Source organism: Oncorhynchus clarkii, chromosome 20, assembly GCF_045791955.1.
Source record: "Oncorhynchus clarkii lewisi isolate Uvic-CL-2024 chromosome 20, UVic_Ocla_1.0, whole genome shotgun sequence".
Taxonomy (NCBI): Eukaryota; Metazoa; Chordata; class Actinopteri; order Salmoniformes; family Salmonidae; genus Oncorhynchus; species Oncorhynchus clarkii.
This window is the reverse complement of record NC_092166.1, coordinates 37,556,716-37,574,994: the sequence shown is the minus strand read 5'-3', so window position 1 is coordinate 37,574,994 and position 18,279 is coordinate 37,556,716. Positions and strand designations below refer to the sequence as shown.

The window sequence follows — 18,279 nt, the reverse complement described above, 5'->3', positions numbered from 1 at the left end:
ACACACACACACCTCTTAGCGATCCTGTGAGTGCAGCAGGCACAGGCAGCCATTATGAATTATTGAGTCATCTGGCTTTAAGCAGAAATAGACATCTCCCTGCATAAGTGTGAAAACATCACTCACCACCTGAGACCTGGGATATGGCACCGCCACACATGTGTGTGTGTGTGTGTGTATACCACATGACTGTGTTTGTCATTGTGTCCTATAGTTTATCCCAGATCCTTTTAGAACACCTGACTCGGTCAACTTGCCCATAGTGAAAGCTGACAGGATCATTTGGACCTGCAGGATCTACCACCCAGTTCATATTAGTGATACATCCCCCAACAAGGAAAACCACCCCAATGACTTTGCATGAGAAAGTTGAATAGAACAGAAATACAGAGAACTGACTAACAAGGTCAAACCTGACATCTGATTGCTTGGAGCAGCTTCACAGTTTGATATAGAGAGAACTTAATGGCTGTTCCTTTCACAACATGCTCATTCAGGGGACATTGTTTACATTTTACAGTGCAACTTTAAAAACAATAAATGTCATTCATTCTGGTGCAGCGTGTGCCATTCATCATTATCATACAGTTTGTGTCATTGGTGGTGTTGTACAGTGTGTGTGATTGGGATTGGGCAGTGTCAGTAAAATAGAGTACAGTACTCTGTGTTTATTGGGAATGGGTCACTGTTAGTACAGTACAGTGCGTTACTCTGTGTTTCTAGGTCAGAATTATAATGTACAGACGAGCGCTGTGTGTGTGTGTGATTGGCATTAGCTCATCCAGCCGTTGAATGAGTCTGGAGCAGGACAGCGCAGGGCAGAGGCAAGCTCTCAGCTGTACGGGACACACACAGATTAACCAGAAATCCCACTGATCGCAGCCTACGCCCTACCCCCTCACACTCTGACCACTAGTCTATCACAGACTGTGGTTAAAATGCTTTGGTCGAACCAAGCTGTCAGAAGAGATGAGAAGGAATGAGGAGGCTAGTGTGTGTTTACGTGTGAATGACAAGCTTTAACTAAGAGTTCAAATCTGGTTCAGGTTATAGCAACATGTTAAATAGTGTGTGTTGGATTGGTATATTGTGTGTGATGATGAAATCATGGATTTTGGCAGTGCAGTGTGTGTTTAGCTGTGTGTGAGACCTAGTTGAAAGTTGGTAGTTGGCTAGTTGAAGTAGACATAGTCATCAGATGAGACACTGTGAGGTGTGATTCTATAATGTATGTAACAGAGGAAGCCGAGGGCTTGAATGGGGTCTGGGTCAGCTCTGCCTGCTCCTCATTGTCCCTTTCCTGTGTCCTCTCCGTGAGTTAATGCTCTTTATCAGACGATAAGCAGTCAAATCATCATTCATCTGCTCACAGCCCACCCAGCGTTAGCTAGCTGTGGAGGGGAAGAGAGAAATCTCCCTGGATCGCTCTGTAATCCTGTTTGGATGTTTCAGTACATTGCAGCCGGAGTATTGCAGATAGCTGGGCTGAGCCTTTCTCTGTCTCCCCAATTGGGAGGGCTTTTCAAATCTGCACAGGAATGAATTATGCATTTAAAGCGGGGCTGAACTTCCTGATTTGTCTTTGTTTTTTAGCTGATTTATTAAGAAACGCTCACGGCCCTGACTGAAGCCAAAACGAGAGCTGTCTTGGGGGTGGGGTGTTGGTAGTTCTTGGGTTTCAATCACAACAAACAAGGTTAGTAGTGAGAATACAGCGAGGTAAACTTAAACTAAACTAGCTTTGATATCGAGAGAACAATGTTTTGAAGTTCAGGACTTCTCCTTTCACGACTGACTCGCCTCAAGATGGTCAGCTAATTCAGATCTCTGTGTAGGCTAAAGCCTGCACTGCCCTTGTGGCCAAGCTGAGCAGCTAGCTAGCATAACTTGGTGATAGCTGCATCTGGCTAATGGCTTGCCTATCTAGCTGGTATTTCTCTGTGAAATCACAGTTAGGCAAAGACAGCAATAACCAGTGTCTGGAATGTGTTTCATGAAACACTCATTCTTCAACACCTTGCTACAAAAGTAGCGTGCACCTTACATGCTGACCACCCCGCTCATGTCTCATGCGCGAGCATTGCAAAATAAATGTACACATACGTTATTCAATCATTGCATCACTGCTCACACGCGTCAAGAGCATCTGCGTAGCCAGTCGCTAAAATAGAATTTGGTTCTGTTTGTGACCCTTGACGTGTCCCGCCTCTCCCATGTCCTCATTGGTTGTTAGGAGCATATACTCACCTGGGTGATTGAAAGATGACTGAGGTCCACACTCCAGTCCAGTTGGTGGTGGTAAAGCACCTTAATGTTGGTGGCCAACCGCCATATAAAGTCCAAAGAAGAAGAAGCCTGAAGGAAGAGAGATTACTGGAAACAAATGTTTACCCTCTTATCCTTTCATCTATTAACCCAATGTTTATATCACAGGAGAAATTAGCTAGCAGCAGCAAGCTAGCTAGCTAAATTGCCGTAAATAATTAATGCTTTTGACCTGTCCCCGAATTAATATAGTTGGTTCAGAGTTCGTTTTGATATTTCAACCAGCGTGTCCTGATCGCGTCTGGTGTGGGTGGATAAAATCAACATGTGCGCAATGGCGCACGCGGACCCATGCGAATGAGCGATCTGATCAGCATGTTAATTTCAAAGTTTCATAATGTCATGTAAAGACATGTTACCGTGGAAAGGGTATTAACCTGCGAGTTGAATGCCTGGTCTTCAGTCAGCTGTCCGACAACACAATATTCTATAGCTAACAGTAGCAGTGTGGGGGTAAAAATCACTGGGCAAGCCAAGCCAGAAAAAAAGCCATATTACAACCTATGTGTTTTGATAATTGCGTTGTTTGCTCTATAACTCATTAATTCATACCCACCGTGATAGGCAGAGACAACAGGAAGACAACAGTCACAAAGTGTCAGAATACATTTTCAGACCGCCAGTGGCGTGTCCTGAACTTTTTTTTTCGGAGGTCTTGGCTGATTCATCTTGATCTTCCATGATCTCAAGCAAAGAGGCACTGAGTTTGAAGGCAGGCCTTGAAATACATCCACAGGTACACCTCCAATTGACTCAAATGATGTCAATTAGCCTATCAGAAGCTTCTAAAGCCATGACATCATTTTCTGGAATTTTCCAAGCTGTTTAAAGGCACAGTCAACTTAGTGTATGTAAACTTCTGACCCACTGGAAATGTGATACAGTGAATTATAAGTTAAATAATCTGTATGTAAACAATTTTTGGAAAAATTACTTGTGTCATGCACAAAATAGATGTCCTAACAGAATTGCCAACATTTTAGTTTGTTAACAAGAAATTTGTAGAGTGGTTGAAAAACAAGTTTTAAATGACTCCAAACTAAGTGTATATAAACTTCCGACTTCAACTGTATGTAGAGAGACTGGAAAAACACCCCAAATAGTGTCTAGCAGTGAAGTTTCCCATTAGCCTACGACATTTAGCTGCATATTGAACTTCTATCTTCTCAGGTCAGGGGCAACATGTACGGTGTACAGAACCGAAAGTAAAAAATGAAACTTAACACGTAGAACAGATCTACCACTTCTTAGACTTGCTTTCAATGAGAATGACAGATCTATAACTCATATTTCTTTGGGAATTTGGTCGGGTCACCCAAAAAATGACATAATATTTTGGGTAAAAGCACAATCCAAATCCCCATGGCTAATCTCCATCCATGGCTAATTTAGGAAAGGGACAGTTTCAGCTAGCCACCAGAGGACAATGGCACAACGAGTTGCAACAATTCACCTCTATTTCTGTCAATTGTGGTCAGGTGCCACAAAAAAGGACTTAGGAAAATTGTAATTGATTCAGAACAGGGCAGCACGGCTGGCCCTTCGATGTACATGAGAGCGCATGTTTTTTCTTTGTATTATCTTTTACCAGATCTAATGTGTTATAAATTCAGCAGAAAAAGATACGTCCTCTCACTGTCAACTGTGTTTATTTTCAACGAACTTAACATGTGTAAATATTTGTATAACAAGATTCAACAACTGAGACATGAACTGAACAAATTCCACAGACATGTGGCTAACAGAAATATAATAGTGTGTCCCTGAACAAAGGGGGGGTCAAAATCAAAAGTAACAGTCAGTATCTGGTGTGGCCACCAGCTGCATTAAGTACTGCAGTGCATCTCACAGATTACTGCACCTGTACATAGCCCACCTATAATTTAGCCCAAACAACTACCTCTTTCCCTACTGTATTTAACTTATTTATTTATTTTGCTCCTTTGCACCCCATTATTTTTATTTCTACTTTGCACTTTCTTCCATTGCAAATCTACCATTCCAGTGTTTTATTTGCTATATTGTATTTACTTTGCCACCATGGCCTTTTTTTGCCTTCACCTCCCTTATCTCACCTCATTTGCTCACATCGTATATAGACTTGTTTATACTGCACTATTGACTGTATGTTTGTTTTACTCCATGTGTAACTCTGTGTCGTTGTATGTGTCGAACTGCGTTGCTTTATCTTGGCCAGGTCGCAATTGTAAATGAGAACTTGTTCTCAACTTGCCTACCTGGTTAAATTAAGGTGAGATAAATAAATACATCTCCTCCTCATGGACTGCACCTGATTTGCCTGTGAGATGTTACCCCACTCTTCCACCAAGGCACCTGCCAGTTCCCAGACATTTCTGGGGGGAATGGTCCTAGCCCTCACCCTCCGATCTAACAGGTCCCAGACGTGCTCAATGGGATTGCGATCCGGGCTCTTCGCTGGCCATGGCAGAACACTGACATTTCTGTCTTGCAGGAAATCATGCACAGAATGAGCAGTATGGCTGGTGGCATTGTCATGCTGGAGGGTCATGTCAGGATGAGCCTGCAGGAAGGGAACGACCGTTCCACAGGTGCATGTTTATTAATTGTTTATGGTTCATTGAACAAGCATGGGAAACAGTGTTTAAACCCTTTACAGTGAAGATCTGTGAAGTTATTTGAATTTTTACGAATGATCCTGAAAAAGGCACGTTTCTTTTTTTGCTGACTTTATTCTCCTACAATAATTGCACATTTCCGCAAATGCCAAAGTGTTTCCTTTCAAATGGTATCAAGAATATGTCCTTGCTTTAGGTCCTGAGCTACAGGCAGTTAGATTTGGGTCTGTCATTTTAGGGTCCGATCGTTAAGATGTTTTAATGATATGCATGTCAATCTCTCCTGGCTCAAAGTGGAGGAGAGATTGACTTCATCACTACTTATATTTATGTGAGGTATTGACATATTGAATGCACTGAGCTGTCTGTTTGAACTACTGGCACACAGCTCAGACACCCTGACTACCCCACAAGACATGCCACCAGAGGTCTCTTCACAGTCCCCAGGTCCAGAACAGTCTATGGGAGGCGCACAGTACTATATAGAGCCACGACTACATGGAACTCTATTCCACATCAAGTAACTGATGCAGCAGTAGAATTAGATTTAAAAAACAGATAAAAAACACCTTATGGAACAGTGGGGACTGTGAAGCAACACAAACATAGGCACAGACATGCATACACACACACGCACGATAACATACGCACTATACACACACATACACATGGATTTAGTACTGTAGACATGTGGTAGTGGTGGAGTAGGGGCCTGAGAATGTGAATGTATTGTAATGTTTTTAAAATTGTATAAACTGCCTTAATTCTGCTGGACCCCAGGAACAGCTAATGGGGATCCATAATAAATACAAATACAGATACTGAGACAGGAGGGCGCTGTTTTGCTCACTCAAACCCTTTCTCTGGTCATATACATTCAGCCACTTGTGAATGGAAGACAATTCTGAAACAGAGAGACGAAAGATACATTATTTTCTAATTGTTTTTATTTTTGGGTAAGTCTGTCTTCCCTTGGCATCCATCAACACACACCACTGCTAACTGTCTTCTGTTGTATGGTCTCTTCTCTCCTTATGTCCACTGATCAGGTGAGAAACCCCAGAACTACTAACACCATACAGGTGTAGGATGCATGTGGACACAAACATTACTCAGTTGAGATGCATGTATCAGCTAAAAATATGTTTCTGCTGTCAGTATCACGTGCTTATGAAGACAGCATGCCTACACTTTACCTAGAACATCAACATAGGTTGTGTGTACAAATAGGTTGTGAGTACAACTTCAGCTCGCTAAGCAGAACTAGAATGGGATTATATTTCTGTGGTCTACTTGGCCAAATCTGAGGATTTGTCCAAACACACACTGACATCCACAGCTCTCTGGGTGATGGGTGTCTGTCTGGGTGTCTTCAAGTCTCCAGTGGGTGATGAAGTCCCTTCCATCCATGTAACATATTACAGGTTATGGACATGTGCAGTCAGGGGGCAGGAGAGGTGGAGTGCATGACTCTCTATCATGGATATGAGTTTGCCTCAACCCATGGGTCCAGCAGGCAGAGTTCAATAACTACAGGCAGATGTCAGATACAGGAGGATGGCAATATCAACCAATTCAATGTGTCCTCCAGGAGAGAAGAATGCAATGTGTCCTCCAGGAGAGAAGAATGCAATGTGTCCTCCAGGAGAGAAGAATGCAATGTGTCCTCCAGGAGAGAAGAATGCAATTGCTGAACTTCTGTAGATATTCTAATCAAAGTGTTTTGATAACTTTCAAGTGTAAACCATCCATAATACTGTAAAGCAGTGCTCTACTAATATAACAATGTACTAATATTACACTTGTCTTTCATCTTCTGTTGCCATTCACAGCCGATACAGATACCGTACATCATTTTGTCCTGTGCATGCTGGGGCTACCTTACCAAACATGTCAGTCGTCATTCCTTCCTGTATGATGTCCCATATTAAACAGTTCCCTGACATGTCCCACCCACCCATTGATAGCACCATTTGATAATAAGAAAAGTCAATAAAAAGTAATAGATGTGTCTTGTATAATTTTAGTGCTGAGTGCAATGTCTCTCCCAATTCAGACAGTCTCTCTCCTGTCCTCTATCTGTAGGAAATAAGTAGAGATGTTGAGTGACACGTATTGATAGACTGCTATTACCTTGTCTGTATATTCTGTTTATTGTGGCAGCACCATTTCACAAAGTCAAATTCCTGTACATGCAAATGTATTTGGCGAATATTACTAAACACTTGTGATGTACTGTCTTATTAGTAATCACCTATTGCCCCTTCTGAGGTGTTTGCCAGTGCCAGTAGATCAGCTCCAGGCCCCTCTCGTCCATATGCCTGCCCCGTATTGACCCTAAATGCCAATGGGCTACCGTTTAACTGTTGTTATCAAGGTAGCTAGCTAGCTAACATGAGCTATGCACATCTTCCTAAGACATGCAACATAACATAACATAACATTACACGTTAGCTTGATGTATTTAGCTAGCTCGAGTATCATTCCCCTTCCGACAACATGTCCATGTGACAGCTGGGGACAGAGAGCCATGTTGTCTCTGGATTCATATGCAGACTGGACAACATGTCCTCATGACAGCTGGGGACAGAGAGCCATGTTGTCTCTGGATTCATATGCAGACTGGACAACGTCCACGTGACAGCTGGGGACAGAGAGCCATGTTGTCTCTGGATTCATATGCAGACTGGACAACATGTCCACGTGACAGCTGGGGACAGAGAACCATGTTGTCTCTGGATTCTTATGCAGACTGGACAAAATGTCCACATGACAGCTGGGGACAGAGAGCCATGTTGTCTCTGGATTCATATGCAGACTGGACATCATGTCCACGTGACAGCTGGGGACAGAGAGCCATGTTGTCTCTGGATTCATATGCAGACTGGACAACATGTCCTCATGACAGCTGGGGACAGAGAGCCATGTTGTCTCTGGATTCATATGCAGACTGGACATCATGTCCACATGACAGCTGGGGACAGAGAGCCATGTTGTCTCTGGATTCATAAGCAGACTGGACAACATGTCCACATGACAGCTGGGGACAGAGAGCCATGTTGTCTCTGGATTCATAAGCAGACTGGACAACATGTCCACATGACAGCTGGGGACAGAGAGCCATGTTGTCTCTGGATTGTTATGCAGACTGGACAACATGTCCACATGACAGCTGGGGACAGAGAACCATGTTGTCTCTGGATTCATATGCAGACTGGACAACATGTCCACATGACAGCTGGGGACAGAGAGCCATGTTGTCTCTGGATTCATATGCAGACTGGACAACATGTCCTCGTGACAGCTGGGGACAGAGAGCCATGTTGTCTCTGGACAGTTGGGCATCATTGACAGAAGTGGGCGTGTGATCAATCCCAACCTTTAGAAAACTGTTGCCTTAAATCTGGTCTTTTTTATCATCTCTCTGTTTTGTACGAGACTGACTTTATAACAAAATGATCCATTTTATACTTTGTAGTAAGTTTTGACACAAGAAGATTTCAACCTGACTAATATTGATGCCACAGAGGCCATTTTCTACCAGAGAAGTTGTTTAATGCCTTCAGTTGCTCTTTAAAACATATGCATAGAGAGAAAGACAGACGGAGAGGGAGAGCTGGGGAGGAATATCTGTGTCTGTTAGGCCCTGTCAAAGGCAGGTGGGGGGCTGGTACTTGAGATGTTTCCTGTTCAGCGTAGTAGCAGACAAGCGAGTTTGAAGAGGTTTCACAAGGTCCAGCTGTTATACATAGTGTTCTGAAAGAGATACACATGCATGAGGACACAAGATTACACCTACCTATTTGAGTTGACCAGCAGTGTTGCACATTATGCAAATTACTTTTTCTGTAGTATTTGTACTAAGCTGCGATACACAAAAAGATGCTATCTAGAACCAAAAAGGCTTCTTCGGCGGACCCCATAGGGGAACCCTTTGAAGAACCGTGTTTGGTTCCAGGTAAAACCTGCCCTTTTGGTTCTAGGTAAAAACATTTTTTTCCAGGTAAAACCCTTTTGAGTTCCAAGTAGAACCCTTTCCACCAAAAAGGGTTCTACCTGGAACAAAAAGGGTTCTCCTATGGAGACAGCTGAAGAACCCTTTCCACCAAAAAGGGTTCTACCTGGAACCAAAAAAGGTTCTACTATGGTGACAGCTGAAGAACCCTTTCCACCAAAAAGGGTTCTACCTGGAACCAAAAAAGGTTCTACTATGGTGACAGCTGAAGAACCCTTTCCACCAAAAAGGGTTCTACCTGGAACAAAAAGGGTTCTCCTATGGAGACAGCTGAAGAACCCTTTCCACCAAAAAGGGTTCTACCTGGAACCAAAAAAGGTTCTACTATGGTGACAGCTGAAGAACCCTTTCCACCAAAAAGGGTTCTACCTGGAACCAAAAAAGGTTCTACTATGGTGACAGCTGAAGAACCCTTTAGGAACCTTTTTTTCTAAGAGTGTATGAAAAGACTAAACTTTGTCAAGGGACCAATTATTGAACATAATGAGACTGAAAAGGTAGACAACTGTTACGAAGACTCTCTCCCCGACATGGGTTGGAAATGTAGAGTTGCTTGTTGTTTTGATACCACATGAATTTGCTACTGTCAGCTTGTTGATGATCCACTAGCTACACTTTGGGTTTTCCGTTCAGTTCCCAAACTGCTCTGCCTGTTGTTGAAAGTGAACTGCATGGGTGAGCAGAAAACTTCCTTTACCAGCATCATTAAAATAATGAGGAACTATTGGACTGAAATGAGCTGAAGGAGAGAGAGGGAGAGAGAGCAGATATGAGAGAAAGAGCAGGCAAGAGAGCGAAAGATTCACAATCCCGTGAGACTATCTAAATCTAAAAATCGAAATGTTTGCATATGACGCAGACTGGTTAATTAAGCCTAAGACCCTCTTTCTTTCACCCATACTCCCTGCCTTGCCCGAGTCTCTGGGATCAGCATAGTTTAGTATTTCAGCTTTACTCAGCCTCCCGGTGGCATTGGACCATCCACACGACTTAAGCAGTGGAAAATGGAGATACACTGTCAAGTGAATGAACTGTCATATTGTGAAAGGCGATATCTTAGCAGTGGTATATTTGGGATCAGGCCATGATAAGGATTTGAATCTTACACCGCTTCTCTGTGCTAGCCTGGTCATAGATCTGTTTGGGATTTTAGACACATCTAGTCACTTCCGTCGACCAGAGGAGGTGGATAAAACACAAACAGATCTGGGACCAGGCTATGGCACAACAAGAAAGAAACAAAGAGGAGGTGGATAAAACACAAACAGATCTGGGACCAGGCTATGGCACAACAAGAAAGAAACAAAGAAGGTCATTCAGCAGATGCTTTTATCCAAAGTAGTAGTAGTTACTTATTATCTAAACATCCCCTGGTACTTCATGAGATTTACATAGTAGATAGCTGGGATAAACACATTCATTCACAAGTTGGTAGTAAGCTACGCTCATCATGATGGTACAGTATATTTATAGTTATTTCCTTCTTCAGTAAATACACAGAACCCATGTACTGTATCTCCCCTCCCTCCCACCTTAAACTGAACAAAAGATAACAACAGCTAGGTGACATCATAGCCGGTGCACGTCAGTGATAGTAGCTACAGGATGTATACGATGTACGATGTACGATATACAAGTGCAGATATACAGTTGCTTAATGGTTGTAAATAATTACAAGTTAGACAGGGTCACAGTGCAACCATGTACAGAATATTGCAGTGTTAATTAGATAACATTAGGACGTGTGTGTGTCTGTTTATACTGTGGATTAGAGACGGACATGGCAGCCCCCCCCACCCCCCTTCTCTTCTCGCTCTGTGTTGTTATGGTGGTGTCTCACGGGGGCAGAGATTGCTGAGGACATAATGTGATTTCTCCTCCGCTGTAATGTGTAATGCGATGCTCTGGGGGGCAAGGCCTCTGTTGAACCAAGCCCACTATGCTGTGATGTTTCCTGGCTTCCCCTCTTTCTCTCTCTCTCTGTCTCTCTCCCTTCTCTCTATATCCTCCCACTCTCTCTCTCTCTCTCTCTCCCTCCTCTCTAAATCCTCCCACTCTCTCTCTCTCTCCACCGCTCTCTCACTCTTTAATCCTCCTCTCCCATCTCTCTCTGTCTCTCTCCATCTTGCTCTCTCCCACAATCTATCTTTCCCCCTCTTTCTTTCACCCATACTCCCTCTCCCCCTTCTCTCTCCTTTCTCCCCCCCTTCCGTTTCTATGATCTGTCATAGATTATGTTAGTCACTAACCAATCTCCAAACACCTTGATTACAGATTGATTTAGAGGTTGAGCGTTTAAGAATGAACTACGGTGCGGTTCTCATTTGAGACTGAAGGGGGCGCTACACAAACACACACACACACACACACACACACACACACACACACACACACACACACACACACACACACTGATGCTCTATGCCGATGTTCTGCTAGAATAATTACTTAGTGTGATGTGTGCTGATGTGTTGACAGAGTGAGAGCAGTCGAAGAGGACAAGGTAGCCTACACATCTCCACCCTGCCTGTGAAGCTCTGGCAACAATTTCGAAAATTGCGTCGGTGGGCATTTGACCCCTTAATCCAACGGAGAGGGAAAAAAGGCTTTTGGGGAGTTTGCAGAGACCATTAAAGCATAACAAGAGGCTGTGTGGCTGGGCTGGGCTATGGTAGACAGCGGGCTGGGGCGGTGGAGGTGGGGCTGAAACCCTCCCTCCCGTTTCCAGGGGTGAGCACAGAGCCCAACAGAAACATTGATGATCCTGCTCTATGACAAGAATGCGGATTATGTAAAAGGGTTTTTACAGGTACTCACAGGAATCACTTTGAAGGTCTGGACTGACGAAATCATTTTGTATGGAGAAGTGACTACTACACACCTAGGCTGTCACTCTCCTTAAACTCTTTGAAGGTCTGGACTGACAAAATAATTTTGTATGGAGAAGTGACTACTACACACCTAGGCTGTCACTCTCCTTAAACTCTCCCCTGCTGTTTTAAAGTGGTCATTGACCTGGCAACATCACAGGTGCATTTAGAACATGGCTGTCAAACTCATTCCATGGAGGGCCGAGTGTCTGCTGATTTTGGGGTTTTCCTTTCAATGAAGACCTAGACAACTAGGTGAGGGGACTCCTTACAAATCAGTGACCTTAATTCATCCAGTTCAAGGGTGGAGCAAAAACCCGCAGACACTCGCCCTCCGTGGAATGAGTTTGACACGTGGTTCAGGTCCTCAGACACAGCTGTGGACATTACAGAATAACACCTGAAAATATGTTCAACACTCACCCGATAAGAACTACATAGAGAAGTCACAATACTTTCCGACAGGACTAAGAGGCCATTCATACAGGTATCATAAGGCTCTGTGTGTCATCTTGAGTGGTGTTGTGTTCTAGCTCTGCTCTTGTTTGTCTCTTGTTTGTCTAAGGAAGCTCAGAGAAGAAGCCCTGACTTCTAACTGTGGTTGTTCTGCTATACTGCTGCTCTCTATCTCTCTATCTCTCTATCTCTCTATCTCTCTCTCTATCTCTCTATCTCTCTATCTCTCTCTCTCTCTATCTCTCTATCTCTCTCTCTCTCTCTCTCTCTCTCTCTCTCTCTCTCTCTCTCTCTCTCTCTCTCTCTCTCTCTCTCTCTCTCTCTCTCTCTGTCTCTCTGTCTCTCAATTCAATTCAAGGGGCTTTATTGACATGGGAAACGTGTTAACATTGTCAAAGTAAGTGAAATAGATAATAAACAAAAGTGAAATGAATAATAAAAATGAACAGTAAACATTACACTCAGATGTTCCAAAAGAGTAGACATTTCAAATGTCATATTATACAATGTTGTAACGATGTGCAAATGGTTCAAGTACAAAAGGCTAAATAAATAAGCATAAATATGGGTTGTTTTTACAATGGTGTTTGTTCATCACTGGTTGCCCTTTTCTTGTGGCAACAGGCTACAAATCTTGCTGCTGTGATGTCACACTGTGGTATTTCACCCAGTAGATATGGGAGTTGATCAAAATCAGGTTTGTTTTCAAATTCTTTGTGAATCTGTGTAATCTGAGGGAAATATGTGACTCTAATATAGTCATACATTTGGCAGGAGGTTAGGAAGTGCAGCTCAGTTTCCACCTCATCTTGTGGGCAGTGAGCACATAGCCTGTCTTCTCTTGACAGCCATGTCTGCCTACGGCGGCCTTTCTCAATAGCAAGGCTATGCTCACTGAGTCTGTACATAGTCAAAGCTTTCCTTAAGTTTGGGTCAGTCACAGTGGTCAGGTATTCTACAACTGTGTACTCGCTGTTCAGGGTACAAAAGCATTCTAGTTTGCTCTGTTTTTTTGTTAATTCTTTCCGATGTGTCAAGTAATTATCTTTTTGTTTTCTCATGATTTGGTTGGGTCTAATTGTGGGTCTAATTGTGTTCTCTCTCTCTCTCACACATCTCAGTTCTTATCTCTCTGTATCACATCTCTGCTCTCTGCTTTTGCATTTCTGCTGAGTTTCCAGAGAAACGCTTCATCTCAAGGTGTTATCAGCACTAGGTCTGAGTCATAATCATCATCATTATCATCACCACCATCATCTGCAGTGACAGAAGCATAGTTTTTATCATCTTCACAATTATCCTCTTCCTCCCCTCCTCTTCCACCTAACCATAATCATTGTTAAAGCTAAATATTAATGAAATGTTTAAATATATTGTGTGCTTAGCATGTGGAAACATACTGAGGTGCTTTGTGTAGTTCGGATGAACGCTCTCGTGGGGAAGCTGAAATTATATCTGTGTTTCTCCATTTAATTTTTGGAGGAGGAGGAAGAGGAGACAGGGGGAAACAGTCTGCCAATGACCTCTCTCTCCCCTCATCTCTCCTCCCTCTCTGCCACCCTGTCTGGCAATTTCTCTGGCTGTCGTGGTCGAATCTCACTCCCTGCCTTCTTCTTCTTCTACATCTCCCTCTTTATCTCCCCCATATCTCCCTATCTCTCTCGATAGCTGTTGTCAGCAGCTTCTCCAGCATTGGGCCTGTCTGTCTATCTGTCTGTGTCTGTCTGTTCCATAGGGGTCTGTCTGTCTGTTCCATACACAGCAAATATGGGTGCTAATTAATTTGCTGTGGATCACCCCACATCTCTGCATGGCAGAAAGAGAGGGAGAGAGAGAGGTGAAGAGAGTGAGGGATGAGGAGAGAAGAAGGAAGGATCTTGCAACCTTACAGTTAACTAGTCCAACGCAATAACGACCTGCCTCTCTCTCCTCTCTCTCGTTGCACTCTCTCGTTACGCAAATGCAGTAAGCCAAGGTAAGTTGCTAGCTAGCATTAAACTTATCTTATAAAAAACAATCAATCATAATCACTAGTTAACTACACATGGTTGATGATATTACTAGATATTATCTAGCGTGTCCTGTGTTGCATATAATGTGACTGAGCATACAAGCATACAAGTATCTAAGTATCTGACTGAGCAGTGGTAGCCAGAACCTATCAACTCCCAAGATGAGGCTGGTGTAACCGATGTGAAATGGCTGGCTAGTTAGCGCGCGCTAATAGCGTTTGAAACTTCACTTGCTCTGAGCCTTGGGGTGGTTGTTTCCCTTGCTCTGCATGGGTAACGCTGCTTCGATGGTGGCTGTTGTCGTTGTGTTGCTGGTTCGAGCCCAGGGAGGAGCGAGGAGAGGGACGGAAGCTATACTGTTACACTGGCAATACTAAAGTGCCTATAAGAACATCCAATAGTCAAAGGTTAATAAAATACAAATGGTATAGAGAGAAATAGTCCTATTATAACTACAACCTAAAACTTCTTACCTGGGAATATTGAAGACTCATGTTAAAAGGAACCACCAGCTTTCATATGTTCTCATGTTCTGAGCAAGGAACTGAAACGTTAGCTTTCTTACATGGCACATATTGCACTTTTACTTTCTTCTCCAACACTTTGTTTTTGCATTATTTAAACCAAATTGAACATGTTTCATTATCTACTTGAGGCTAAATTGATTTTATTGATGTATTAAATTAAGTTAAAAGTGTTAATTCAGTATTGTTGTAATTGTCATTATTACAAATACATTTGTTTATTTTTTTATTTTTTTTAAATCGGCCAATTAATCGATATTGGCTTTTTTGGTCCTCCAATAATCGGTATCGGCGTTGAAAAATCAGAATCGGTCGACCTCTACTGTGCATATTGCCAAAGTATACTTTGGAAATGTACATCTCTCTCTTTCTGTCTCTGTCTCTCTCTTTCTTTCTCTTTCTTTCTCCCTGACCTCATTTTGCTGACTGCTCTTTTTCATGTCCCTTGTGTTCAGTTTTCCTAATAATCCAGTGGATTGGTCACATCACTTTCACTGACTGTGTGTGAGCTTGTGTGTGTGTGCGTACGTGTGTGTGCGTACGTGTGTGTGCGTACGTGTGCATGTGCTGAAAACAGCATAAGTTATGGCCATGAAAAAGGCATGGGGTTTAATTTCATCTGGGAATAGGGCAATACTGCCACAACACCCTCCCTGTCCAAGGTGTATCAGGATTACATCCCGTTTTCATTTACATTTGGTTTGTCAATTAACGTCAATTCTACGTGAAATCAACAAAAAAAATCCTACTATTTCATTGGATTTGTTGTAGGTTAAAAGTTGATTGAACGTCATCACATTTATTTTACAATGGGATAACTACTGATTACAGAAGATGTCTCTCTCTGTGTGTGTGTGTGTGTGTGTGTGTGTGTGTGTGTGTGTGTGTGTGTGTGTGTGTATCAAATCAAATGTTATTGGTCCCATACATGTTTAGCAGATGTTACTGCGGGTGTAGTTAAATGCTTGTGTTCCTAGCTCCAACAGTGCAGTAATATCTAACAATACACAACAATACACACAAATCTAAAAGTAATAGAATGGAATTAAGAAATATATAAATATTAGGATGATCAATGTCGGAGTCTGGAGTATAAATATAAATATCACTGCTCAAGAGGAGATCTGCATGGAGGAATGGGCCAAAATACCAGCAACAGTGTGTGAAAACCTTGTGAAGACTTAAAGAAAACGTTTGACCTCTGTCATTGCCAACAAAGGGTATATAACAAAGTATTGAGATAAACTTTTGTTATTGACCAAATACTTATTTTCCACCATAATTTGCAAATAAATTAGTTAAAAATCCTACAATGTGATTTTCTGGATTGTTTTTCCTCATTTTGTCTGTCATAGTTGAAGTGTAACTATGATGAAATTTACAGGCCTCTCTCATCTTTTTAAGTGGGAGAACTTGCACAATTGGTGGCTGACTAATTACGTTTTTTGCCCCACTGTACATATGAAATGTGTTAAACATTATGTAAACATGATTCAAGGTCTATTATTAAAGTGACCAGTGTTCCATGTCTATGTACATAGGGCAGCAGCCTCTAAGGTGCAGAGATGAGGAACCGGGTGGTAGCCGGCTAGTGACTGAGGGCAGGGTACTGTGTGGAGGTCGCCTAGTGATGGCTGTTTAACAGTCTGAGGGTCTTGAGATAGAAGCTGTTTTTTAGTCTCTCGGTCCCAGCTTTGAGGCACCTGTACTGACCTGGATGACAGCGGGGTGACCAGGCAGTGGCACGAGTAGCTGAGGTCCTTGATACTCTTCTTGTCCTTCCTGTGACACTGGGTGCTGTAGATGTCCTGGAGGGCAGGTAGTGTCCTCCCAGGGATGCGTTGGGCAGACCGCACCACCCTCTGCTGTAGATGTCCTGGAGGGCAGGTAGTGTCCTCCAAGAGATGCGTTGGGCAGACCGCACCACCCTCTGCTGTAGATGTCCTGGAGGGCAGGTAGTGTCCTCCCAGCGATGCGTTGGCAGACCGCACCACCCTCTGCTGTAGATGTCCTGGAGGGCAGGTAGTGTCCTCCCAGGGATGCGTTGGGCAGACCGCACCACCCTCTGCTGTAGATGTCCTGGAGGGCAGGTAGTGTCCTCCCAGAGATGCGTTGGGCAGACCGCACCACCCTCTGCTGTAGATGTCCTGGAGGGCAGGTAGTGTCCTCCCAGGGATGCGTTGGGCAGACCGCACCACCCTCTGCTCTAGATGTCCTGGAGGGCAGGTAGTGTCCTCCCAGGGATGTGTTGTGCAGATTGCACCACCCTCTGCTCTAGATGTCCTGGAGGGCAGGTAGTGTCCTCCCAGGGATGCGTTGTGCAGATTGCACCACCCTCTGCTGTAGATGTCCTGGAGGGCAGGTAGTGTCTTCCCAGTGACATGTTGTGCAGATTGCACCGTCCGCAATCTCAGGGCTCTCCGGAGGGTGGTGCAATCTGCACAACGCATCACTGGGAGGACAATTGCCGTTCCAGGCGGTGATACAGCCTGATAGGAAGCTCTCATTTGCACATCTGTAAAAGTCTGTGAGGGTCTTAGGTGACAAGACAAATTTCTTCAACTTCCTGATGTTGAAGAGACGCTGTTTTGCCTTCTTCACCACACTGTCTGTGTGGATGGACCATTTCAGATAGTCAGTGACGTGTACGTCAAGGAACTTGAAGCTTTTCACCTTCTCCACTGCGGTCCCGTCGATGTAGAGGGGGTGCTCCATCTGCTGTTTCCTGAAGTCCACGATCAGCTCCTTTGTTTTGTTGACATTGAGTGAGAGGTTATTTTCCTGGCACCACACTCCCAGGGACCTCACCTCCTTCCTGTAGGCTGTCTCATTGTTGTTGTTAGTCAGGCCTACCACTGTTGTGTCGTCTGCAAACTTGATGATTGAGTTGGAGGTGTGCATGGCCACACACTCATGGGTGAACATGGAGTACAGGAGGGGGCTGAGTGCCCTGTGTTGAGGATCAGCGTAGTGGAGGTGTTGTTTCCTACCTTCACCACCTGAGAGCGGCCGGTCAGGAAGTCCAGGACCCAGTTGCACAGGGTGGGGTTCAGACCCAGGGCCCCGAGCTTAATTGATGAGCTTGGAGGGCACTATGGTAATGAAGGCTGAACTGTAGTCAATGAACAGCATTCATACCTAGGTATTCCTCTTGTCCAAATGGGATAGAGCAGTGTGATGGCGATTGCATCATCCGTGGATGTATTGATGCGGATTTCAAATTGAAGTGGGTCTCGGGTGTCAGGTAAGGTGGAGAGATATGATCCTTAATTAACCTCTCAAAGCACTTCGTGATGACAGAAGTGAGTGCTACGGGGCGTGTGTGCATGAGTGTGTGTTTCTGTATGAACGTGTAGTGCAGTCTAGTGCAGCATGCGTGTGTGTACTTGTATGTGTGTATTTGTTGTTACGTGTGTTTATAGTGTGTGCATCATTTATAAGTATTTGATTAAAAGGGCTTGTCAAGATATAGGCCACTTA

At 43.7% G+C, this 18,279-nt stretch overlaps 1 protein-coding gene across 1 annotated transcript in view; it reads left to right on the top strand.

Annotated features, from left to right (window-relative positions):
• The window catches only part of LOC139377073 (uncharacterized), a 101,765-nt gene that overhangs the window by 29,956 nt on the left and 53,530 nt on the right, over positions 1 to 18,279 (top strand). The window lies entirely within an intron of this gene.